The sequence below is a fragment of the Pseudophryne corroboree genome, chromosome 10 (assembly GCF_028390025.1).
Source record: "Pseudophryne corroboree isolate aPseCor3 chromosome 10, aPseCor3.hap2, whole genome shotgun sequence".
In the NCBI taxonomy this organism is placed as follows: Eukaryota; Metazoa; Chordata; class Amphibia; order Anura; family Myobatrachidae; genus Pseudophryne; species Pseudophryne corroboree.
The window spans coordinates 379,726,062-379,751,587 of NC_086453.1; the positions used below are offsets into that span (position 1 = coordinate 379,726,062).

General features: G+C 49.4%; 1 protein-coding gene across 1 annotated transcript in view; it reads right to left on the reverse strand.

Moving 5' to 3' along the window:
- Positions 1 to 25,526, reverse strand: part of GRAMD1B (GRAM domain containing 1B) — a 662,311-nt gene that overhangs the window by 565,685 nt on the left and 71,100 nt on the right. The window lies entirely within an intron of this gene.

Consider the following 25,526-nt stretch of genomic DNA (forward strand, 5'->3'; position numbering starts at 1 on the left):
TACGAGAAAAGGAATTACCGGTAGGTATTAAATTCCTATTTTCTCTTACGTCCTAGTCGATACTGGGGATCTGTACTTTAGTACCATGGGGAAGTCCCAAAGCTCCCAAATGGGTGGGAGAGTGCTGAGACCCCTGTAAAACCACCTGACCAAACTGAAGGTCATCCTTGGCCAAGGTGTCGAACCTATAAAACTTAAAAAAAAGTGTTCGAACCAGAGCAAGTAGCAGTTCGGCACAACTGTAAGACCATGACACCCTGGGCAGCCACCCAGGAAGAACCCACAGATCTCGTTGAGTGGGCCTGAATAGATGTCGGCAAAGGCAGAGCCGCCGAAGTACAGGCTTGTTGAATGGTCAACCTGAGCCAACGAGCAATAGATTGGTCGTCCGGCTTCTAATCAATCTTGGTGGCATCATAAAGGACAAACAGCAAATCAGATTACCGATGACGGGCCGTCCTCTTGACATAAATCTTCAGAACCCTCACCACATACAAGGACTCTGGGCCAACGGAAGCGTCAGACAACACTGGAACCACAATGGGTTGATTCACATGAAAAGCTGACACCACTTTTGGCAAAAACTGAGGCCAGGTCCTGAGTTCCGCCCTATCTTCATGAAAAATCAAATATGGGCTCTTACAGGAGAAGGCCCCCAATTTAGAGACACATCTGGCAGATGCCAATGCTAGTAACATCACAGTCTTCTAGCTAAGAAACTTCAATTTCACCCTATGTAAGGGGTTCAAACCAGTCCGACTGAATGAAGGACAAAACCACATTCATATTCCACGGAGCCGTGGGAGGTACAAAAGGAGGTTGCATATGAAGAACTCCTTTCAGGAAGGTCTGTACTTCTGACAATAGAGCAAGTTGCTTCTGGAAGAAATTAGAGAGTGCCGAAATCTGCACTTTGATGGAGCCTAAACGTAGGCCCATATCCACTCCTGCTTGCAGGAAAAGTAGAAAGCGACCAATCCTAAAATCCACGGGAGAAACCAATTTTCACACCATGAAACATACTTTTTCCAGATACGATGATAATGTTTTGACGTAACCATCTTTCTGGCCTGGACCATAGTGGAAATAACCCTGGAGGGAAGACATTTTCTGGCTAGAATCTCCCTCTCAACTTCCAAGCCGTCAAACATAGCCGCGGTAAGTCTGGATAGACGAAAAGACCTTGCTGAAGAAGATCCTTTTGAAGCGGCAGAGGCCAGGGATCCTCCAGAGCCATGGTCAGGAGGTCTGAATACCACACCCGTCGAGGCCAATTGCTTGAACGCCTTCACTTCTTAGTCTTTTTAGAACCCTTGGGATAAGCGGAATTGGAGGGAACAGGTACACAAACTGGTATATCCATGGTGTCGTCAGGGCATCCACTGCTACAGCCTGTGGATCCCTCGTTCTGGAACAGAAACGGCGTAGCTTCTTGTTGAGACGAGAAGCCATCAGATCTATCTGCGGACAGCCCCACCGGTGAATTAACTGTTGAAACGCCTGAGGATGTAGGCTCCATTCCCCCGGATGGAGGTCGTGTATGCTGAGGAAGTCTGCTTACCAGTTGTCCACCCCTGGAATGAATATGGCTGAGATGGCCTTTGTGTTGGCCTCGCCCAGAAGAGTATCTTTGACACTTCTCGCATTGCCGCTCTGCTTCTTGTTCCTCCTTGCTGATTTATGTACGCTACTGCCGTGGCATTGTCAGATTGAACCTGGATAGCTTGATCCCTCAGGAGATGGGAATCTTGCAGAAGGGCATTGTAAATTGCCCTGAGTTCCAGGATGTTTATCGGCAGAGTAGATTCCTGACTTGACCATATCCCCTGGAACTGGGCCCCTTGGGTCACAGCCCCCAACCCCTAAGGCTGGCATCCGTTGTCAGTAGAATCCACAAATGGATATTGAAACTCCTGCCGTCTACTAGGTGAGGCACTTGTAGCCAGCACAATAGAGAAATCCAGGCTTTTGGAGATAAGGACACTTGCTGATGCATGTGAAGGCGAGACCCTGACCATTTGTCCAGCAAATCCAGTTGAAATGGCCGGGCATGAAACCTACCGTATTGGATTGCCTCGTAAGCGGCTACCATCCTGCCCAGTAAGAGTATGCAAAGATGTATTGATACCCTGCGAGTGAGGAGTACCGAGCGGACCAAAGCTTGTCCATCAGAAGAAACTATTTTTGAGACACTGTATCCAGTATCATTCCCAGAAACTGAAGTCGTTGGGCTGGTTCCTGGTGAGATTTCTGAAAATTTAAGATCCACCCGTGACCCGTAAGTAGGCGAGTCGTCAGATTGATGCTGTGCAGTAGACGTTCCCTGGACATAGCCTTTATCAGGAGATCGTCCAAGTAGGGGACAATGTTGACTCCCATCATGCGCAGTTGCAGCATCATCTCAGCCATGACCTTTGTGAAGACCCTCAGAGCTGTGGAGAGGCCAAAGGGTAAGGCCTGAAACCGGAAATGGTTGTACAATATGGCGAACCTGAGGTAAGCCTGATGAGGGGGCCACATGGGAATGTGCAGGTAAGCATCCTTGACATCTAGAGATACCAGGAATTCCCCCTCCTCCAGACCGGACACCACTGCACGCAGGGATTCCATCTTGAATTTGAATACCCGTAGATATGGGTTTAGGGACTTCAGGTTCAAGATGGGTCACACCGAACAGTCTGGTTTTGGAATGACAAAAACACTGGAGTAAAAACCCCTGTTGCGTAACGGAGGAGGTACTGGAACCACCAGTCCCGTCTGCAAACGTTTTTGAAAAGCCTCTTGCAAGGTAACTTTTGCTGCAGGTAAAGATGGTAAGCCAAAAAAGCAACCTCAAACTTAGAAAGTGCTAAGCTCTTGTGTGTGTCAGCTGTGCAGCTCCTTAATAATAAAATACACCTCCTCTCAATTGTGCACTGCTGCTTTCAATAATGGGTTTGTTGAATCCCAATAGTTTATATATAAATCAAAGAAAATGGTTGAAAGCGCTGTCCACAATAAAGGAGTTTTTTATTTGATTAAAAAAAATTATAAGATCACTATTCACATATATCCTTATCAATACTGATCTAAAGATGGTAAGCCCGACTTGAAAAATCTGTGAGGAGGAAGTGCTTGAAATTCCAGCCGGTATCCCTGGGAAATGAGGTCCCTCACCCAAGGATCCCTGCAGGGCTTCGCCCGTGTTGAAGGCGAGCACCTACCTGAAAGTCACCTTGCTGCTGGGGCCAACCGTCACGCAGAAGGCTTTGCGGCAGGGGATCCGGTGGTCTGGTCCAGGGATGCAGCAGTTGCAGGTTTACGGGACTTAGCATGAGATCCTCTGGGAGTGGTGGAGACCCCTCGGCCCCTGCCTCTGAACCTTGCCACACGAAAGGACTGCAAGGAGGATCCCGAGTAAGAACGTCTGGCAGGTGGCGCAGCTGACGGCAGATAGGTAGACTTACCCGCTGTTGTCTGAGACATCCATTTATTTAACTCATCTCCAAACAAGGCATCACCTGTAAAGGGAAGATTTTCTACACCCTTTTTGGAATCAGCATCCGCGGACCATTGATGTAACCACAGAGTTCTGCGGGCCGAAACCGCTATAGCAGTAGTGCGGCCATTTATCTTACACAATTCTTTTAAAGCTTCGCTCATAAAATCGGCAGCATCCTGTATGTGTTGCAGCAGAGTAATGACTTCATCCTGGGGCACTCTGTCCAATCCATTAATAATATTATCAGACCACTTGACTACTGCCCTTGAAATCCAACCACAAACTATTGTTGGGCGCTGCTGCCGTATATATTGCCTTGACAGTGGTCTCAATCTTACGGTAAGCAGGGTCTTTTAGGGATATAGCCCCTGGTACCAGCAGTACCGATTTTCTCTGACGTATCGACTGATGGGGGGAGGGGGTGGGGGGGGTCCCATAACTTCCTGTCCTAAGCTGGGAAGGGAAATGTAGATAAAAACCTCGGAGGAGTTTGATTTTTTTGTCAGGGTTCACCCATGCTTCCCTGGCCAGGGAGTTTAATTCCTTAGACACAGGAAACGTGGCTGAGGTTTGGGGTTTTACATTAAAGTACAACTCCTCATCTGGTTCTGCCTCCTGATCTGGTATGTGAAGAACCTCTCTTACAGCATAAATGAGAGCCTCCACCCCGGGGGAACAGAGAGCTGTCCTCATCCATATCATCATCATCCACATCAGGCTGATCAAAATCAGACTGGAGCACCTGTGGCAGTGAGCGGTTATGTGAAACCACTAGAGGGGGCTGAGAAGCCTTTCTGGTATCTGCTGCTTTTGCCACACAATCAATAGACTATTTTAACATCTGTCTCTCCTTCTTAGCTGTAGCTAGTTCTGAATTCACATTGTGAATCATGTTCTTAAAAGTATCCAGCCAGTCAGGTGCCTGTGAACTATGTCCATGTGGAGATAATGGTGGTCATTCAGAGTTGTTCGCTCGTTGCCATTTTTCGCAACGCAGCGATTAGGTGGAAAATGTGCATGCGCATGGTACGCAGCGCGCATGCGCTTAGTAATTTAACACAAAACTTTGGAGATTTACACAAGTTTGAGCGACGTTTTATCAACGCTCGAGTGATCGTAGTGTGATTGACAGGAAGTGGGTGTTTCTGGGCAGCAACTTGACGTTTTCAGGAAGTGTGATAAAAAACGCAGGCGTGCCAGGAAAAAACGCAGGAGTGGCTGGAGAAACGGGGGAGTGGCTGGCCGAACGCAGGGCGCGTTTGTGACGTCAAACCAGGAACTAAACGGACTGAGCTGATCGCAATCTAGGAGTAGGTCTGGAGCTACTCAGAAACTGCAAGGAATTATTTAGTAGCAGTTCTGCTAATCTTTCGTTCGCTATTCTGCTAAGCTAAGATACACTCCCAGAGGGCGGCGGCCTAGTGTGTGCAATGCTGCTAAAAGTAGCTAGCGAGCGAACAACTCGGAATGACCACCAATGAGCACTGTTCACACATGAGGGACCCCGCTGAAGAATGGGAAGCGTTACAAGCAGCACACATAACCATGTCAACAGATATAATATTGTACACAATGATAATGCAGCGAAAACCCACTGAAAACACCTCCATACAGACCCTAGAGAGCCCCTGGAGTGACACAGAGAAACGGAGACCAGCACACACAACACAGCAGCGCAGTGTGTAAAAGTATGTGTATCCAGTAGCGTCAAGAGAGGGGAAAAGTACAAATTACCTGGGCACAAGTCTGATGGAGGGGCCCACGTGTGTCCCCCCCCCCCATCTAGAAGCAGCAGTTGCAACTTTTTCTCTCAGCCCAGCACACATACAATTTTTTTCTGTATTTTTTTTCTAAGGGTGCATTACCACGCCTCCCGTGATTAGGCCATGACCCCTTGAAAAGTACCTGGGTCCAGCCAGGCTCTCTACTGCCCTGGCTGGGAGTTATTATTATTATTATAGTCATGCCATGCTTCTGTGAGTGGACGCTTCTCATGTGCTGGACACGCCCCCAAAGAGGTGTGGCCATGCCCCCAGCATGTTGTGGTCACACCCCCTCCAGGGGGTGGGGGCAGGAAGTTGTTGTACTGGGGCCCAGGATTTCTCTTGGCAGCCCTGTGTGTATCACCTTACTTATGTGCAGCGGCGCTACCACTGATGTGCACCCCCCCCTGCTATGACCCCCTGGTACCAGTACAGAGTCTGTAACAGCGTGGGTCTGTGGAGGAACAGCATGCATGCAGCCTTGTGATCCACAGCAGCATGAAATGGCGCCTTCCCGCCTCTGGTCCCGCTCTCAGGGAAGCCCCAGCCGCGTAATGGCGCACGGTCCCGCATCGATTTTTATACTGGCTGGAAGTGAATATACACAGTACACACAATGCCTACTGACAGTGTGGAGCATAAAGCCCTGCTGAGTCAGTGTCGTCCGCGGTGGGCATCGCAGCTCGTGGCCCGTGACCGCCGCGTGACATGCCGCCAAACCGCACCGGGGACCCGCTAACCGGGAACCCGGTGTAACACTCACCGTACCTGCGACTCTTCGGCATCTGTTAGAGGGTGGCGGCTAGCTGCTGGCGTGGGCACACATCAGTACCTCAGGAGCTCAGTTTCCTGTCAGCTGGGATAATGAACCATTAACCCTCAGGAGGTTGGTTCGGTCCCCCCTCTAAGTCCCACGAAGCAGGTAGACTGGTTGCCAACCAGAGCTACCTGAAAATAGATAACTAAAATAAAAATAAAGAAAACTCTCTGCAGCTCCAGAGAAATGCACCCGGCTCCTTGGGCACATTTTTCTAAACAGAGTCTGGTAGGAGGGGCATAGAGGGGAGGAGCCAGCCCACATATACTGTACACACACTAAAGGTTTTTAAAGTGCCAGGCTCCAGTGGGCCTGATCTATACCCCATGGTACTAAAGTACAGTTCCCCAGTATCCACTAGGACGTAAGAGAAATATAATTGCCTGCCGATAGACATCTTGGAGAGCACTGTACCACTAAGCACATATCACATGATGACGACATGAATGCATAGGAATATAGAAAGCACAGCAAAAACCAGCAATAGTAAGTGTGACGCTGCATGCCACTGGGAGCTGCATGATAATCAAAGCCGTATATACTAACGTCACAACATGCCATCCCTGCTACCAACCTAAAGGTGTAGATCTGCCACCGTTACACATTAATGCTAGTATATACAGTGTGCACTACTCTGGGAGTTCTGTGTGATGTCATACTATCCAGGCAGGAGAACAGCAGAAGCTAAGCAAAATCCAGTATTTCCCAATATAGCATAAGCTCAGGAGAGCCGGCACCTCTTACTACAGGCGCACACAGCACGGCATAAGCTCAGGAGAGCCGGCGCCTCTTACTACAGGCGCACACAGCACGGCATAAGCTCAGGAGAGCCGGCACCTCTTACTACAGGCGCACACAGCACGGCATAAGCTCAGGAGAGCCGGCACCTCTTACTACAGGCGCACACAGCACGGCATAAGCTCAGGAGAACCGGCACCTCTTACTACAGGCGCACACAGCGCGGCATAAGCTCAGGAGAGCCAGCACCTCTTACTACAGGCCACACAGCACGGCATAAGCTCAGGAGAGCCGGCACCTCTTACTACAGGCGCACACAGCACGGCATAAGCTCAGGAGAGCCGGCACCTCTTACTACAGGCGAACACAGCACGGCATAAGCTCAGGAGAGCCGGTACCTCTTACTACAGGCGCACACAGCACGGCATAAGCTCAGGAGAGCCAGCACCTCTTACTACAGGCGCACACAGTACAGCACAAACTGAGGAGAGCCGGCACCTCTTACTACAGGCGCACGCAGTACAGCTCAAACTCAGGAGAGCCGGCACCTCTTACTACAGGCGCACGCAGTACAGCTCAAACTCAGGAGAGCTGGCACCTCTTACTACAGGCGCACACAGTAAGGCATAAGCTCAGGAGAGCCGGCACCTCTTACTACAGGCGCACGCAGTACAGCTCAAACTCAGGAGAGCTGGCACCTCTTACTACAGGCGCACACAGTAAGGCATAAGCTCAGGAGAGCAGGCACCTCTTACTACAGGCGCACACAGTACGGCATAAGCTCAGGAGAGCCGGCACCTCTTACTACAGGCGCACACAGTAAGGCATAAGCTCAGGAGAGCAGGCACCTCTTACTACAGGCGAACACAGTACGGCATAAGCTCAGGAGAGCCAGCACCTCTTACTACAGGCGCACACAGTACAGCACAAACTAAGGAGAGCCGGCACCTCTTACTACAGGCGCACACAGTACGGCATAAGCTCAGGAGAGCTGGCACCTCTTACTACAGGCGAACACAGTACAGCACAAACTCAGGAGAGCCGGCACCTCTTACTACAGGCGCACACAGTACGGCATAAGCTCAGGAGAGCTGGCACCTCTTACTACAGGCGAACACAGTACGGCATAAGCTCAGGAGAGCCGGCACCTCTTACTGCAGGCACACACAGTATGGAATAAGCTCAGGAGAGCCGGTACCTCTTACTGCAGGCACACACAGCACGGCATAAGCTCAGGAGAGCCAGCACCTCACATATATAAATTTAAATGGTGTGGTCACATACCTCAAGCTGTGATTAAAGCCTACTGCTTCATACCTCCCAACATGACCCTCTCCAGGAGGGACACAATGCTCTGCTCCTGCACTTCCCTCTTAATTTATGGTTGCCACCACCTGTCCTGAAACACCTTTCTTATCCATTACCCTGTTCAAACCAGGTGCTGGCAATCACAAATTAAGGAGAAAGTCCAGAAGCAGAGCATTCTGTCCCTCCTGGAGAGGGTCATGTTGGGAGGTATGCTGCTTGTGTGTATATATGTGTACCCCATGTTCTGAACCCTCACCAGAGCAGCTCACGAAAGTCACTGGAAAGTAACCATACGAAGTATAATTTTGTAATAAATGGGATGCAAAAGTTTAATAAAAAATAAAAAAAAAAGGTAAAATCTCAAATCTCGGCACGTGCTGCAGAGAGCCTGAAATGCAGCGTTACTTGCTCTCCTTTCCCCACCAACTTTTAAATTTTTTTATTGATGGTGAGACATTCACGTTTGCCCGTCTGTAGGAGTCTGACCCTGTATCTATACTACACTGGTGATAGACCGGCCGTTCTTTTGCAGTATAATCCTTGGGTGTTCCATTTTAGGCGTAAGAGATTACCTTTTCCCATGTGTCTTATACCTTGCTTCCCCTACAACCCATGGAAAGTATTTGCCCATTGCTGGAGATTAAACAGTTATGCTGTTACCCTGGCAATCTTATAACGGATATCTCTAGCCTGCTTCTGTCTCACCTGTACCTGGTAAGCTGGCTCTAGGCAGTTTCCTGCTCTCTGCTCTATCCCAGGTGAAGGGAAGTGCTTCGTTACCTGTAACTCCATGCCTGACCTCTACAGCTGATTCCAGGACTCAGACATGCACATTCCAGGGCTGATTTAAAAGCCTGGGCATTAAGACAAAAAAAAAATGTTCATTAGTGCTGGAATTTAAAAATGAAAGTCAAAGCAGCGGTCGCCATAGAAACATCTCCATCTGAACGCCCTGCGCAGATGAGGTCACCGCTGAGTACGGCTTTCCACGTCTATTCTGGGCCTGACTGTGTTAAACAAACAGCGCGATGATCCTGCACAGGCGGCAGGGGTCTTCTCCTCTGTACTTACGGAAAGTGCTGTTTATTGTACTTGGCTTTCTCACAAGTTTGCTAATAGATATCTTGTAGCAACTGGGATGGAACGCGGCAAACAGCCACATAATGAGCACCGTGACAATACACAAATGAAACTTCTCTTTTCTCTGACATCTGATACGTTTCCTCCTCTCGCTTTGAGGAGACCCCCAAGAATGTCAGGTCAGACACTACTATTTGCCAGTGGGAATACTCTAAGATCTAAGGGGGTCATTCCGACCTGATCGCACGCTAGGATTTTTCGTTGCGCTGCAATCAGGTGAGAACTGCGCATGCGTATGCACCGCAATGCGCAGGCGCGTCGTACGGGTACAAAGCGGATCGTTGCTGAGCGATGGATTTTACGAAGAATCCATTCGCACAGCCGATCGCAAGGAGATTGGCAGGAAGAAGGCGTGTGTGGGTGGCAACTGACTGTTTTCTGGGAGTGGTTGGAAAACGCAGGCGTGTCCAAGCATTTGCAGGGCGGGTGTCTGACGTCAATTCCGGGACCGGACAGGCTGAAGTGATCGCAGCGGCTGAGTAAGTTCTGAGCTACTCAGAAACTGCACAAAACTTTTTTGTACCGCTCAGCTGCACATGCGATCGCACACTTGCAAAACGAAAATACACTCCCCCGTGGGCGGCGACTATCTGCTCGCAGCGCTGCAAAAAATAGCTAGCGAGCGATCAACACGGAATGACCCCCTAAGATCTGGAGAGGATAGGTAACTATGGGTATCACCATCCACATACAGATGATACTGAAATACAAATAATTACTTTCGGAGGGGTAATGGGTCATTTGGTCGACAAGAACAAGGTCGAAATGAGTTTTTTTCCTTTTTTTGGTGTCGTTTTCTTCGTAAAGTGATGGGGAACCCCAATTATGGCTCGCGAGCTTCGGGCAAGGTGCCTCGCTCCGCTACAGGTGCGCTCGCCACCGGTTACCGTTCCCAATTGTAGTCCACGTGGATCATAAACTATGAAAAAGCTCAAAAAATGAAGAAAAAAGTGAAAAACTCATGTCGGCCTTTTTCCATGTCGACCAATAGTGGTCGACCTAATGACCGTAAGCCCTTTCGGACAGATGTGGCAGAGACAGAAAAGCAGAGGACCCAGGACTCGGCCTTGCAGTACTCAGACTGAGACACAGTGAAGAGGCGGCAGACCCAGGGAACACTGAAAGAGTGATGTCATATGTAGGAGAAGACGGGGACAGGACAGTATTTTGGGGTTTGTCACTTTTACATGTACGAGTTACAAATCCATTGTGATCAAGCATTAAGATTCAAAGGGAGGTATATTCCAGATGTATATAATGAAGCGCCAATGTACCCATAACTTGGTGTATGGTGCTGTAGTTATTGGATATTTTTGGTGTAACCCCATTTGGTGCGAGGAGAGTAGTATTGGTTTAGCAGTGTCTGGAACCTTCCGTCAGCGGCGGCAGAGATAAGTACGGGTGACGTAGTCATTCCTTAGTAAGAGATTTACGCCAATGGTGTTCTGCTTTATGAGAACGTTTTGTAGATGTTGTGTTACGTCTCGGGGGTCAGGGTTGACGTTGAAGTTAGTGTTGTGAAGAGTGTAGAGACGCTGGAGCCACTTCAGCAAGGGCTAGGGTTTGGTTACAACGTGAGTACAGCAACCTCAGCAGGAGAAGGTAGAAATCCATGAGAGCAGTTGTTGTACTGTAGATGGTAATATTTCTAGGGGGTACGAGAAAAAGTTCAAGAACAGAGGGGCTAAAATAATGGAGGGGATCGTGCAAGTGATAAGGCTGGGATCTGATAAAGCCTACAGATTTATCCTTTATTAAACACTTCTAAAAGGTTAAGAGACTCAGTACGCTATTGGAGTATGTGGTACCGTAAGGGTACGCACTTAGCGTAGCGGACGCTTAGCCGTGGACGAGATGCACGAGCGGCACGTTCGCTCACGGCTTAATGCGTAGAGGCAAGCACACTATAGGCTGCCGATTACCGTAATGATACGCTACCAGCGTAGCGGACGCTCGAGACCACGAGGAGATCACAAGCGGCGCTGACGCTCACAGAGTTAAACCTTTATAACTATACCACAAATAATGTACTTATACTGTAAACCTTTGTGCAGTGTTAGGGTGTAAATGCAACACAGTGTAACCTTGTTAGTTTAAAAGCTGTATGAGCGTATGTGACGCTCAGAGAACACTTTTAGCAATATAATAAACACTCAAATACCGGTCTAAGGTTCTAACACCTTTAAGGGAGAGAATGAACGTTCAATTGCAAAAGAATACACATTACAACTTATACACTACCAAACTAACATAAAATACCTAACCGAATTACTACACGTTAAAATTACAATAGCGGCACAATTACATTTAAGGGGAAGGAGAGAGAAAAATGGCTTACAACAAATAGGAGATAAATATGGTTGCAGAGAACTTACGCACAAGGGGAAACAATCGCATGCGCCTTTCTGGATATCCAGCTCCCGATTATCAGTGATGAGAACCGTTGAGAAGAGTAGAGAGCTGGCCCAGGTCGGCTTGTCTTTATATACACTTACACACAGTACAGTACAATGGTCCCTACATTCTTATTGTTCATTGGACACAGGAATCCGTCTCCGCATTATAACAAAAGGTCATAGGTTGGTTCATACAGGTGGGCTGTGACTATTTCAAACTGCTCAAGTGGGAGGGAAACTCAGGTTTCCCGCCGCATGGGTAATAAACTGCAAATATAGCAAATGTCCATAAACGTCTTATGGCCATAACTATACGCACGAGCAATTAATCCGTTTCTAACCAACACCGGAATATTGCTAATTTAATACTCTTCCGATGGATACTAAACACCACTGTGTCACCCCTGTCTGACCCTTCGTATCAAACAAAGAGGGATCTCTTTGTCTCTGAACATACTACATTAACTAAACTTTCAGATTCTATCAAAGGGACCATAATCTACAAAATACATTATATGACTAAAATATGTAACGATCGAGTCGCCCGCTAGACGCACACAAACTCTACCGTAAATGCGCATATCGTGCGCCTGCGAGTGCACGCCACTGCGAGTATACGCACGCACGGGAGGGCTCATGCACGTGCAGCGGGCACACGCATGAGGTGCATATATGGCAATGTGCAGCGTGATATTTTTCTGACTTTGACAGATCTGAGAGAGGGAACGGAGTGTTAAGGAATCAGAAAGAGCATAGTTTAGTGCAGGGCCCGGTAACCTGGAGCATCACCTCCCAACATGTCCTGCCACAGGTCTGCGTTACGGCATGGTGACAGCAGCTGGAGGGCCACAGGTGGATTACTACAGGTCTAGCGAATACAAGATCAGGGCAGTGGCCGTGGCGATGAGTAGGAGACAGGGCCTAATTCAGATCCGAACTGCGCATGCACCGCACTGTGCCGGCGCCTTGCATAACAGCAACAGGTATCGCCGCCTAGCGACGGGATGGTGCGAAAAATCTGAACGCACAGGCATTCGCAAGGCGAGTGACAGGAAGAAGACGTCTGTAGGTGGCAACTGACCATTTTCAGGGAGAGTCCGGAAAAACGCAGACGAGCTCAGGCGTTTTCAAGGAGGGTGTCTGACGTCAGCTCCGGCCCCGATCAGCAGGATTCAGTCGTGCTGGAAAAGTGAGTCCTGGCCTGCGCAGAGACTGCACACACGTATGTAGCTATGCTACACATGTGATCGCACACTTGTACAGCGCTTTTCCCCTCCCCCTGTAGACGGTGACTATCTGATCGCAGGGCAGCAAAAAATCGCAGCGCAGCGATCAGGTCTGAATTAGGCCCACAGTCCGCTGGGAGAGGCTGAGAGAGTAGTGTGGAGGCACAGGGAGAATGTGACCTATCAGTGGTGGATGTGACGCTTCCCTGGTGTAATCCGGTGCATAGTCTCCTGTTGCAGGTGACATTTTACCATAGGTGCTGCTCTGTTAATGCTGCAATTACAGGTTCTCTCATCAATGCAAACTGTGGACATTTTCCTGGGATGGGTTCAGTATCCCGGTGCTTGGGATGCCAGCAGTCAGATACCAACAGCAGCGTCCAGATGTGCAGAATCCCCACATCTTGTTGGTAAGTGTTCTAACCCTCCCCCTATACCCCTTTAACGCTCCCTCCCTGCAGCCTAACCCTAACCCTCCGCCTCCTGCAGCCTAACCCTCCCCGCAGCCTATACCTAACCCTCCGCCTCCTGCAGCCTAACCCTCCATCCCTGCAGCCTAACCCTAACCCTCCGCCTCCTGCAGCCTAACCCTAACCATCCGCCTCCTGCAGCCTAACCCTCCATCCCTGCAGCCTAACCCTATCCCTCCCTCCCTGCAGCCTAACCCACCGCCTCCTGCAGCCTAACCCTCCCCGCAGCCTAACCCTCCCTCCCTGCAGCCTAACCCTATCCCTCCCTCCCTCCCTGCAGCCTAACCCTCCGCCTCCTGCACCCTAACCCTATCCCTCCAAGCAGGTGCCTATCCCTAACCCTCCCTGCAGCCTAACCCTCCACCTCCTGCAGCCTAACCCACCAAGCAGGTGCCTATCCCTAACCCTCCCTCCCCTAAGCCTAACCCTCCGCCCCCTGCAGCCTAACCCTCCAAGCAGGTGCCTATCCCTAACCCTCCGCCTCCTGCAGCCTAACCCTCCAAGCAAGTGCCTATCCCTAACCCTCCCTGGCATACTTACGTTCGGGTTGCCAGCAATCAGAATTCCGGCGCCGGCATTGTGATCCATATCAGGATCCAGTCATCGCTCTTGTGAGCAGTGTCGGCATACCGACTGCCGGCATCCCAAACGCAGGTATACTGACAGGATCCCATTTTGCTTCTTTAACACAGCTACATAAAATGCTGACGTTCACAGATACCAGGCGCACAAAAATTAATATAAAGTTGATTGCTTTTATGTATCCCAGGTGTAATTTAAAACACAATTGTTCATAATATAATACGCAGTGTACTGAGCAAATGTTCCGTCTGTAAATCCAGAACAATGATGTATGAAAGAGACACTTACAGGCATAGGACCTACCACCCCAAAGACACACAGAACAGAAGCCTGAAACGTGATGTGTGCCGCTAATTTACATCATGAGGAATCGTGAGAACTGAAAAGATAAATCTATAAAGATACGCTGCTTTTTCCCGCGTTCAGTATATAGTCTACTTAAAGGGTATATTGTTGTTGTTAGTTCTTATTTAATTTTATTTGCTCCCATGTGCTGTTACTGTAATACTATACAGTATATTGCCGTTTTATTTGATCCAGTGTCTGGTTATTGTACTATTATATACTGTATGCTGTATTGATATGAACATTTGGAAATACACTTTTAACAAGTGTGCCCACACTTAGGGCCTAGGGGCTAATTCAGACCTGATTGCTAGACTGCGTTTTCGATCAGGTGAGAACTGCACATGCGTATGCACTGCAATGCGCAGGCACGTTGCATGGGTACAAAGCGGATCGCCGCTAAGCGATGGGTTTTTGCAAAGGATCCATTCGCGCGGCCGATCGCAAGGAGATTGACAGGAAGAAGGCGTTTGTGGGTGTCAACTGACCGTTTTCTGGGAGTGGTTGGAAAAACGCAGGCGGGTCCAAGCGTTTGCAGGGCGGGTGTCTGACGTCAATTCTGGGCCCGGACAGGCTGAAGTGATCGCAGCGGCTGAGTAAGTCCTGGGCTACGCAGAGACTGCACAAAACTTTATTGTACAGCTCTGCTACACATGTGATCGCACACTTGCACAGCTAATATACACTCCCCTATGGGCGGCGACTACTGTAGGTGAATGCAGGACTGCAAAAACCCCTCACGAGCGAACACGTCTGAATTAGCCCCTTATTTCAGATCTCATCACAGCAGCAAATTTGTTAGCAGTTGGGCAAAACCATGTGCACTGCAGGGGAGGCAGATGTAACATGTGCAGAGAGAGTTAGATTTGGGTGGGGTGTGTTTAAACTGAAATCTAAATAGCAGTGTAAAAATAAAGCAGCCAGTATTTACCCTGCACAGAAACAAAATAACCCACCCAGATCTAACTCTCTCTGCACATGTTACATCTGCCCCACCTGCACTGCACATGGGGGGTCATTCCGACCCGATCGCTCGCAGCAGTTTATCGCAGCGCAGCGATCAGATTGGAACTGCCGGCGCATGCCAGCCGTCGTTGCCTAACGATTGCCAGAGGCGGTCGCTGGGCGGGAGGGGGATGGATGGTGGCATTAAGCCGTCGTTTAGGGGGCGCGGTCCGGCCAACGCAGGCGTGGCCGGACCGCTGGGGGGGGGGGGCGGCTGGCGGCAGCTGCATGACATCACACGCAGCCGCTGCGACCCGGGGCAGCGCAGAGGTTCTCCCGGCCAGCTGCAGGAGCTGCGCTGGCCGGGAGTAACTCCTCAGATGCAAAAGCATTGTATTTCTACAGGGGGGGGGGGGGGGGGCGTCCCCCTGCATGTCTGAGTGCCTGATCTGATCTGTGCTAAATTTAGCACAGCTACGATCAACTCAGAATGACCCCCATGGTTTTGCCCAACTGCTAACAAATTTGCTGCTGCGATCAGATCTGAATTACCCCCAAAATATTTAGACTTTGTTATTTATGAATATATATTTTTTTTTTCGAGAGATATCCCAGCGCAGCGATTTCTGTGGCGTTTTCCTGAATTCAGTGGCGCACCAAATCACATTCATTTCCCGTAAAGTAAATGCCCCGTAAGTGTTAATGTCCCTTTAAGCATTTGTCACTTCCACAAACAGCTGTGTGCTCTGCTTCTAGAACAAAGCAATGTGGAGAGACAATCAGATGTAGGAGAGCTGCCAGCACAATTGTTCAGGACAATTCTAGATAATACAATAGCGACACTTCCCTGATTTCATTTACAGGACTGAGATTTACAAAGACTAATAAATTATTACTGTATAAAGTACTAGCGGAGGCGGCGGTCTCCGTGTTTCCCTCTGCGTCTGGCGGTTTGTGCAGGAAAGCACCCCAGAGAGTGTATGGACGTCGTGCCCGTGTTCTGGGAATGCAGACGGAGAATGGACGCACTGTGTACAGTATGTTACAGCTCTGCTCTGTCTAGCATTCCCTGGAACATCTGTGTGCAATTCCCCTGTGTGCAATCCATGTCTGAGGAGCACATCTTCCCCTTTCAATGCCCAGTGAAAAGTCCTGAGCTGACAGTCAGCAGTCACATGAAGGGGTTGTACAGCTCAGTTAATCCTATCTGTATATAAACTCCCAGCAGCCTCCTGTGTGAGCCTGTTTCCCAGGACCGTCTGCAGAATATGCATTTAGCTATAATTTAGGTTCTCACAACACCCAGATTAACATGATTGCCGCAAATAGATCCTGCAGTGGATGTATGGCAGATGAGGGTGAACACTGCATGTATGGCACCGGCCCTATGGCACACTGCTGCCCAGGATTCCTGCTGAAGATATGTGGGTGCCATGATGGTAATCCGAGAGGTTCTCAGTGTACAGGCCATGCTCACACATCAGATGCCGCCCATATACTCTCAGCTTGGCCGTACCCACTGCTTTGCTGGCTTTCATTTCTCAAATTTGAAATGCATTTACTGTTTTCATTAATTAGCGATCTTTAGCAGACTGTGCATGCGCAGAATTATATTTACGCGGATTTGTGAATCTCCGGGTTATTGTGATGAGTTGAGCGGATGTTGGCAGGGCGTCTCCTTGCATCAGATGGGTATTTGTAGGAGGCCCATCTTGTGTATGAGATCCGGTCTTTAGGACAGTGTCTAGGTCGACCACTATTGGTTGACAGTAACCAGATCAAAATGGTTTCCTGATCGACAGGGTCTCTAGGTTGACATAACAAAAGGTCGACATGAGTTTTTCATATATATTTTTTTTTTCTTTTTTTTTCATTTGTCATAGTTTACGATCCGCGTGTACTACAATTGGGAATAGTAACCTGTGACGAGAGCAGCGACAGCGCAGCAAGGCACCTTGCCCGAAGCATGGCGAGCGAAGCGAGGGGACACGGCGCACTAATTGGGGTTCCCGGTCACTGTACGGAGAAAACGACACCAAAAAATGTGAAAAAACTGTGTGATTCTCAGGCGCACGTGCGGAGATGGGACGCCTGTTTCTGACACCTCCCTGAGTGGCAAAAGTGTATGTTAAAAAGAGTGTTTAGGAAAGTGGGGACAAGGAATGGGAGGTAGGTAGCAGGAGGGGATGAGGTGAGAGATAGGTGTGACAGACAGAGCAGGTGGGTGCTTGTCAGAGACATATCTATACTTTATATGTGTGCATGAGTGTATATACCTCATTGTTTGCTAGCAGAGCACCACAACACAAAGCCTCACCAGCCAGTACAGCGGAGAGAGAATACTTTCCTGCATCTCCTCCTCTCCAGCACCTAGTTATGGGTTAATCTGCCAGACCCATGAAGATGAGGGAGGAATACATGTGTCACTGGGAGCATGATGTAAGCTGCTCTCTCCTGCAGCGTCTCCTGTATCTGCCCCAGCATAACACACATATAAAGACATAGCATAACATAACATAGCAATATTACAGTGCTCTGCACAGGTGCTAGGTTACTACAGAGGGAAGCGAGGAAATACTGTGAGCTGCTAATAATTATATTCCTGTAACTTCTCATCCCTCCATGACAGCAGTCACTAATGGGCCTGTACCCAAGCAGTTCCGTCATTTCCGGGGCCTGTACCCAAGCAGTTCCGTCACTCCCAGGGCCTGTACCCAAGCAGTTCCGTCACTCCCAGGGCCTGTACCCAAGCAGTTCCGTCACTCCCAGGGCCTGTACCCAAGCAGTTCCGTCACTCCCAGGGCCTGTACCCAAGCAGTTCTGTCACTCCCAGGGCCTGCATCCAAGCAGTTCCGTCACTCCCAGGGCCTGTACCCAAGAAGTTCCGTCACTCCCAGGGCCTGTACCCAAGCAGTTCCGTCACTCCCGGGGCCTGTACCCAAGCAGTTCCATCACCCCCGGGGCCTGTACCCAAGCAGTTCCGTCACTCCCAGGGCCTGTACCCAAGCAGTTCCGTCACTCCCAGGGCCTGTACCCAAGCAGTTCTGTCACTCCCAGGGCCTGTATCCAAGCAGTTCCGTCACTCCCAGGGCCTGTACCCAAGCAGTTCCGTCACTCCCGGCGCCTGTACCCAAGCAGTTCCGTCACTCCCAGGGCCTGTACCCAAGCAGTTCCGTCACTCCCGGGGCCTGTACCCAAGCAGTTCTGTCACTCCCAGGGCCTGTACCCAAGCAGTTCCGTCACTCCCGGGGCCTATACCCAAGCAGTTCCGTCACTCCCGGGGCCTGTACCCAAGCAGTTCCGTCACTCCCGGGGCCTGTACCCAAGCAGTTCCGTCACTCCCAGGGCCTGTACCCAAGCAGTTCCGTCACTCCCAGGGCCTGTACCCAAGCAGTTCCGTCACTCCCGGCGCCTGTACCCAAGCAGTTCCGTCACTCCCAGGGCCTGTACCCAAGCAGTTCCATCACTCCGTCACTCCCGGCGCCTGTACCCAAGCAGTTCCGTCACTCCCAGGGCCTGTACCCAAGCAGTTCCATCACTCCCAGGGCCTGTACCCAAGCAGTTCCATCACTCCCAGGGCCTGTACCCAAGCAGTTCCGTCACTTCCAGGGCCTGTACCCAAGCAGTTCCGTCACTCCCAGGGCCTGTACCCAAGCAGTTCTGTCACTCCCAGGGCCTGTATCCAAGCAGTTCCGTCACTCCCAGGGCCTGTATCCAAGCAGTTCCGTCACTCCCAGGGCCTGTACCCAAGCAGTTCCGTCACTCCTAGGGCCTGTACCCAAGCAGTTCCGTCACTCCCAGGGCCTGTACCCAAGCAGTTCCGTCACTCCTAGGGCCTGTACCCAAGCAGTTCCGTCACTCCCGGCGCCTGTACCCAAGCAGTTCCGTCACTCCCGGCGCCTGTACCCAAGCAGTTCCGTCACTCCCGGCGCCTGTACCCAAGCAGTTCCGTCACCTGTACCCAAGCAGTTTCATCACTCCCGGCGCCAGGGCAGTACTGATGCCCTCACAGCCAGCAATGCCAGTAAAGTAATGCAGAGCGTTCCATTCTGCTGCCTGGCACGGGTCCTCTGTCCTGCCTTGTGCTCGGCTCTGGGATCCGCTCTGGGGGAACGGGCTTTCAGTAAGTGCAGATCTTGGTATTCTTTCCTCTATCCACCATAACAATGGTATCTCAAAGTCATCTCGCCATCTGGTATCATTAGTTGGAGATTTCCCTTCTGATACAGTATCCCACGTTGTCTGATTACTCTAGTGCTGTCCATCTACAGTATATAGGGCCTAATTCAGACTTGATCGAAATCGCACAGCGGATGATTATCGATACCCCTTTACGCAACAATAACTCACACTTCAAACCATATTATATTTATAAAATGGTAGTATTTTATTTTGATAGTTTATCAATAAAAATGAAAAATATATACTTCCAAAAAAAATGTGTGTTTTCCTATTAGAAAGTAAAAAAAAAAATCCTAATAGCGGTATACATAACAATTATGACACCACACATACACAAAACATAACATAAAAATCCAAAGACAGGAAAAAAAGAAACAGATTACACAATAATTTTAGTGTGGTTGGTACAGGAATACACTCTAAAGCAGCGGTTTACTTCCAGAACTCATTTGTATTGGCTGATCTCTCGTTGGGAAACTTTATAAATTGAAACCAAATGGGGTACTTTTGAGATCAATCGTTTTTCAGTATTTCAGTCTCTCTGTACAATGCCCTATTTGGGTATTTCAGTCTATTCCAACATCAGTCTTTGCAGGTATCTTTTGAAATAAAAATGTCCAAGGTTTTTGTACCTTTATGTATGGAAGATCCAGAATGAAATCCGGGTAGGTGAGGGGTCTGCCGGCAGACTTTTACTCCTATCAACGCGTTTCACCCCTACAAGGGGCTTCCTCAGAATAAGTAGAGTGACTCTACTCTAGACTCTACTTATCCTGAGGAAGCCCCTTGCATACCAACACCCAGATGCTGCCCTGTTTTACCCACTCAGAAGTTGCTGTTGTTCCAACCGCTCTGTCACCAAGCGCACACAGCGCTGCCCTGCCGGTCACTCTCTCGCCTATCCCGCTCCAGCATAGCGCAGCCGCAGGCCATGGTTCATCTCCTCTCTCAGTGGCCGTGGTGATCATCATCCCACGTGGAGCCGGTGCTGGGCACTTTCATCTTACTTCTTGCCACATGTCTGTGGAGCACCAATGGAGCATAACATGAAGTTGCATGGGTTGGGAACAGCTATGACAGTGCAGAACCAGCTCACCAGTCAGGATCCAATCAATAGTCAGTGGTCAGATGACTTCTATGACCAATCAGCAGAGACCCAGGGGTATAAATATCATGCAAAAGCACTTCCTGGTTGTCAATGCTTTGTTGTCCTCAGCCCTGCTGTGACACCTGCTGTGTAATCTTGAACCAGCATTCTGTTTTAGGACTTGTGCCCACTGGCCCTCATTCCGAGTTGTTCGCTCGTTCTTTTTCATCGCATCGCAGCGATTTTCCGCAAACTGCGCATGCGCAATGTTCGCACTGCGACTGCGCCAAGTAAATTTGCTAAGAAGTTTGGTATTTTACTCACGGCATTATGAGGTATTTTCTTCGTTCTGGTGATCGTTGTGTGATTGACAGGAAGTGGGTGTTTCTGGGCGGAAACTGGCCGTTTTATGGGAGTGTGTGAAAAAACGCTGGCGTTTCTGGGAAAAACGCGGGAGTGGCTGGAGAAACGGGGGAGTGTCTGGGCGAACGCTGGGTGTGTTTGTGACGTCAAACCAGGAACGAAACTAACTGAACTGATCGCAGTGGCAGAGTAAGTGTCGAGCTACTCGGAAACTGCAAAGAAATTTCTATTCGCAATTTTGAGAATCTTTCGTTCGCAATTTTGCTAAGATTCACTCCCAGTAGGCGGCGGCTTAGCGTGTGCAATGCTGCTAAAAGCAGCTTGCGAGCGAACAACTCGGAATGAGGGCCACTGACTCCATCCAGTTAAGCAGTGTCCCAGCTTTCCTGAAAGTCAATGCTGCTTCACATTCCAGAATCCGAGTATACACCTGTTCCCCAGCTATCCTGAACGCTGCATCCTAGTCTGAGCAAACCGGTCATTTCCCAGCTATCCTGAAAGATGGTCCTGCTTCGCATCCCAGCATCCTAGTCTGAGCAAGCTGGTCATGTCTCAGCTATCCTGAAAGCCGGTCCTGCTCCGCATCCCAGCATCTGAGCCTAACTAACTGGACATAGCGATAGAGTGCGTGTATCTGGTGTTAGGGAAGTTGCGATGCTCTCCTGAATGAGAGTGAGTGCGTCCGGCGTTAGGGAAGTTGCGATGCTCTCCTGAATGAGAGTGAGTGCGTCCGGTGTTAGGGAAGTTGCGATGCTCTCCTGAATGAGAGTGAGTGCGTCCGGCGTTAGGGAAGTTGCGATGCTCTCCTGAATGAGAGTGAGTGCGTCAGGCGTTAGGGAAGTTGCGATGCTTTCCTGAATGAGAGTGAGTGCGTCCGGCGTTAGGGAAGTTGCGATGCTCTCCTGAATGAGAGTGAGTGCGTCCGGCGTTAGGGAAGTTGCGATGCTCTCCTGAATGAGAGTGAGTGCGTCAGGCGTTAGGGAAGTTGCGATGCTTTCCTGAATGAGAGTGAGTGCGTCCGGCGTTAGGGAAGTTGCGATGCTCTCCTGAATGAGAGTGAGTGCGTCCGGTGTTAGGGAAGTTGCGATGCTCTCCTGAATGAGAGTGAGTGCGTCCGGCGTTAGGGAAGTTGCGATGCTCTCCTGAATGAGAGTGAGTGCGTCCGGTGTTAGGGAAGTTGCGATGCTCTCCTGAATGAGAGTGAGTGCGTCCGGTGTTAGGGAAGTTGCGATGCTCTCCTGAATGAGAGTGAGTGCGTCTTGCGTTAGGGAAGTTGCGATGCTCTCCTGAATGAGAGTGAGTGTGTCCGGCGTTAGGCAAGTTGCGATGCTCTCCTGAATGAGAGTGAGTGTGTCCGGCGTTAGGCAAGTTGCGATGCTCTCCTGAATGAGAGTGAGTGTGTCCGGCGTTAGGGAAGTTGCGATGCTCTCCTGAATGAGAGTGAGTGTGTCCGGCGTTAGGGAAGTTGCGATGCTCTCCTGAATGAAAGTGAGTGTGTCCGGCGTTAGGCAAGTTGCGATGCTCTCCTGAATGAGAGTGAGTGTGTCCGGCGTTAGGCAAGTTGCGATGCTCTCCTGAATGAGAGTGAGTGTGCCAGGCTTCTTCAGTTTATACAGGGGCTACTGTAGAATATAAAGATGAACCCTTACCTGGCTGCACCCCAAAAACAGAAAACTCATGGTGAATTGAATGGACACTGCTGTGCACTGGGATTACCATTCTATGTATAGATTCACTGAAGAGTTCAGCGTTCCCACCAAGAACACAATTGTTCGGCATTTGTTCATCCCTGCTTAAGGCTCTGTGATCAGTACTCGCTGTAATACCCTTATCCTTTATAAGGCTCCTAAAACAGGGAATAAATGTCTTCATACAGAATTGGCTCAGCGCTCGTTATTCAATTCATGGACTATGGTCCATTGAAGGTTATAATGCATGCGCAGAAGAAAAATAAACTTCCAACGCATCCTACACTGGCGCTGAGTACGACTTCTGACGGTATCAGCAATAAGGGGGGTTATACTGTGCAGCTCCTCTGCAGAAAATAGTTACAAACCTGTATAAAGTAGAGAGAAAAGCAATTGTCTCTCCTGTCTAATCTATAGTAACGCCAAAGCTGCGTCATGCAGGACACTGAGACTACTGATCAGCAAATGCTCTACCAAGGAGACGTGGAACGGAGCCGGTTTCAGCAAATGACAATTATACTGCAGTGAACTAGTCTCACCACTAAGAGGCAGACAAGTAACACAGTAACCCCACGCCCAGTGCTGAGGAATGCTATATACTCAGCCATGTCTGTCTCCTGGGTATTACTACCCCCTCATAGAAAGCTCCAGTCTCACTTCTCTGACTGGTCGCTTCTTATATTTGAAAATGGTTTTCTTTTTCTTCTCATTAAAAAAAAAATAAGGAAATAGACATTCCAGTTAGACCGTAACCCTGCAGTAGTAAAGAAGAGGTTAGGGTTACCTAAAGGACAGTAAGACTAGATGGGCCAAGTGGTTCTTATCTGCCGTCACATTCTATGTTTCTATATTACATGTAAGGCACAGAAGTCATTGCATAGTCATGCACATACAGCAGTCAGACACTGAAGAGGTAACACACTTAGGGGGTCATTCAGACCCTGCCGCTAATGCGGCTTGTTGCAGCGCAGTTTGACGATTTCAGCTGCACAATCACACACATTCCGGTCGCATCCCTGATGGATGTTACTGACAGCGGCGAGCAAACAGGGCGAAAGGGGGCCTGAGACCGTTTTCGGGGTGGCTGCATGACATCACACGCAGCCTCTACGAACTAAAAATGGCAGCCGAACGCCGGGCTGCGCTGCCACGAGTCAACCTTAGATCCGATGAATTTGAAATTAGATTGGGGAGGCTTCGGGAGGCGGCCTCACACACGCTGGGCGACCCTCAGCATGTGAGATGAACGCAGATCTGGCTGCGTATGCAGCAATCTGCGTTCTTCTCTGAATAATCCCCTATGTACATTGCCTTGGACTCCTGTTTGGCTTCCCTGGTACAATCCTGACTTCCCGGCATGCCTCACCCCATGGGTACTGGCCTACTGCTCTATGGCAGGTGTGGATTTCCTAACAATCTTGCTGAAGGTTAGATATTTCCTCAGTTCCAGCATCTCCCAACCTTCCCATGTCTATGTTCCACCACACTCCTGCCCCATGAGGAGAACTGGGGAAGGGGTCTTGGTGAGGTCATGGATGTGACTGACTAGTCTGGCATATGGTCAGTGGGCTAGTTCCTATATAGCCTCTTATCTGCCTGCGACCACAGCATTGCTCGGTCTTCCCTCTCTGCTAGAAAGGTTGTCAGGATCCCAGATGTTCGACGATGCTTCAGGGTTTCTGGTCTGAGGCCCATTCTCTTATTACCTACCTATTAGGTGCGGTTATCTCCTTCCACCCCAAGTATATACTATTCCCTCACAACTGCTTTGACATCTTAAAAAACCTTGTAACACACATTGTAAGTGTCCCCACATGCCTCATAGCCACCATTTGTAAACAACAAGGTCCATCCGCCGCCTAATAGCCCCACATTGCTAAGTCGGGCTCACCTGGGTTCTGCAGCTCTGCTTTATACATTTATACATAACCACTGTATCCCCAATGAGAAATAGACCTCTCAGTGCACTCCTGAAAAACATCCTATGACATCATTAAACTGCCAGCTCTGTATAGATTGGCTCTGGATGATCACATGCAGGGATAGCCAATTGACCATTGATGGCTGGCAACAATCGATGGTTGCATCAGGTAGTCAATGGTATGGCCCTTGATGGCAGAGAACTGATAGTTGTCCCCCATCGATGGCAGAGATGAGACAATACCTTTTTCCCCACCCCTGCAACATCAATTATCTGCAGACCCCTGTCTAAATGGCCCACCACCCTCCTGTGGCTGTCAGAATGGGTGTTCAGCGATGGATTACCACTAATTATTTCCTGTTAATGCTTTAATGCTATTGCTGTAAAACACTGTTGTCACCATCGATGAAGTCCATCAATGGCAGACCTGTCGATGGCCATCTTTAATCACATGAGCTCCGTGTCACAGGAACTGCCCACGCTAATAACTAGGATTTTGTACGTGACAACAATTGTATATTATAATTAGGGTTTTAATCAGCATACATATACTAGTATATACCATAGGGTAGTGAGCAATTTTTAGCGAATTCAAGGGTGCGAGATTGGGTGCCGAGGCCGGCATTTAAACGCAGCGGCAACGGCACTTCGCAGCTAATTGGTTTGACCCCTATGTGCGAGAAGGGCATATGTCCAACTCACCAAGGGCGGGATGTATTAAAGGGAAAATGCGATAAAACCACCGTTTTTGGGGGTTTATTGCATTTTCGTATAGACTAACACCTGACCGCCACATTTTCGCCGCACAGGGTATCGCGATACCCTATAGAAGCCTATGGGCTTCTTATTGCCCCAAATCTGCAGTTCAACACAGCACTCACTTCAGGCAGTAATGGTGTCTCTCTCTCTGCAAGCAAGCAGATTACTCCCCAGGCAACGAGCAACTTCCTGTCCAGCCTGACAGGCTTTTATTACACCCATGCAGGTGTAAGCACTAATTAGCCGTCTCTAATTATTAAGTCTGCTTTGCAGAAACAGACTGTTTCCTGGGGTTGTAAACTCATAGGACAGAAA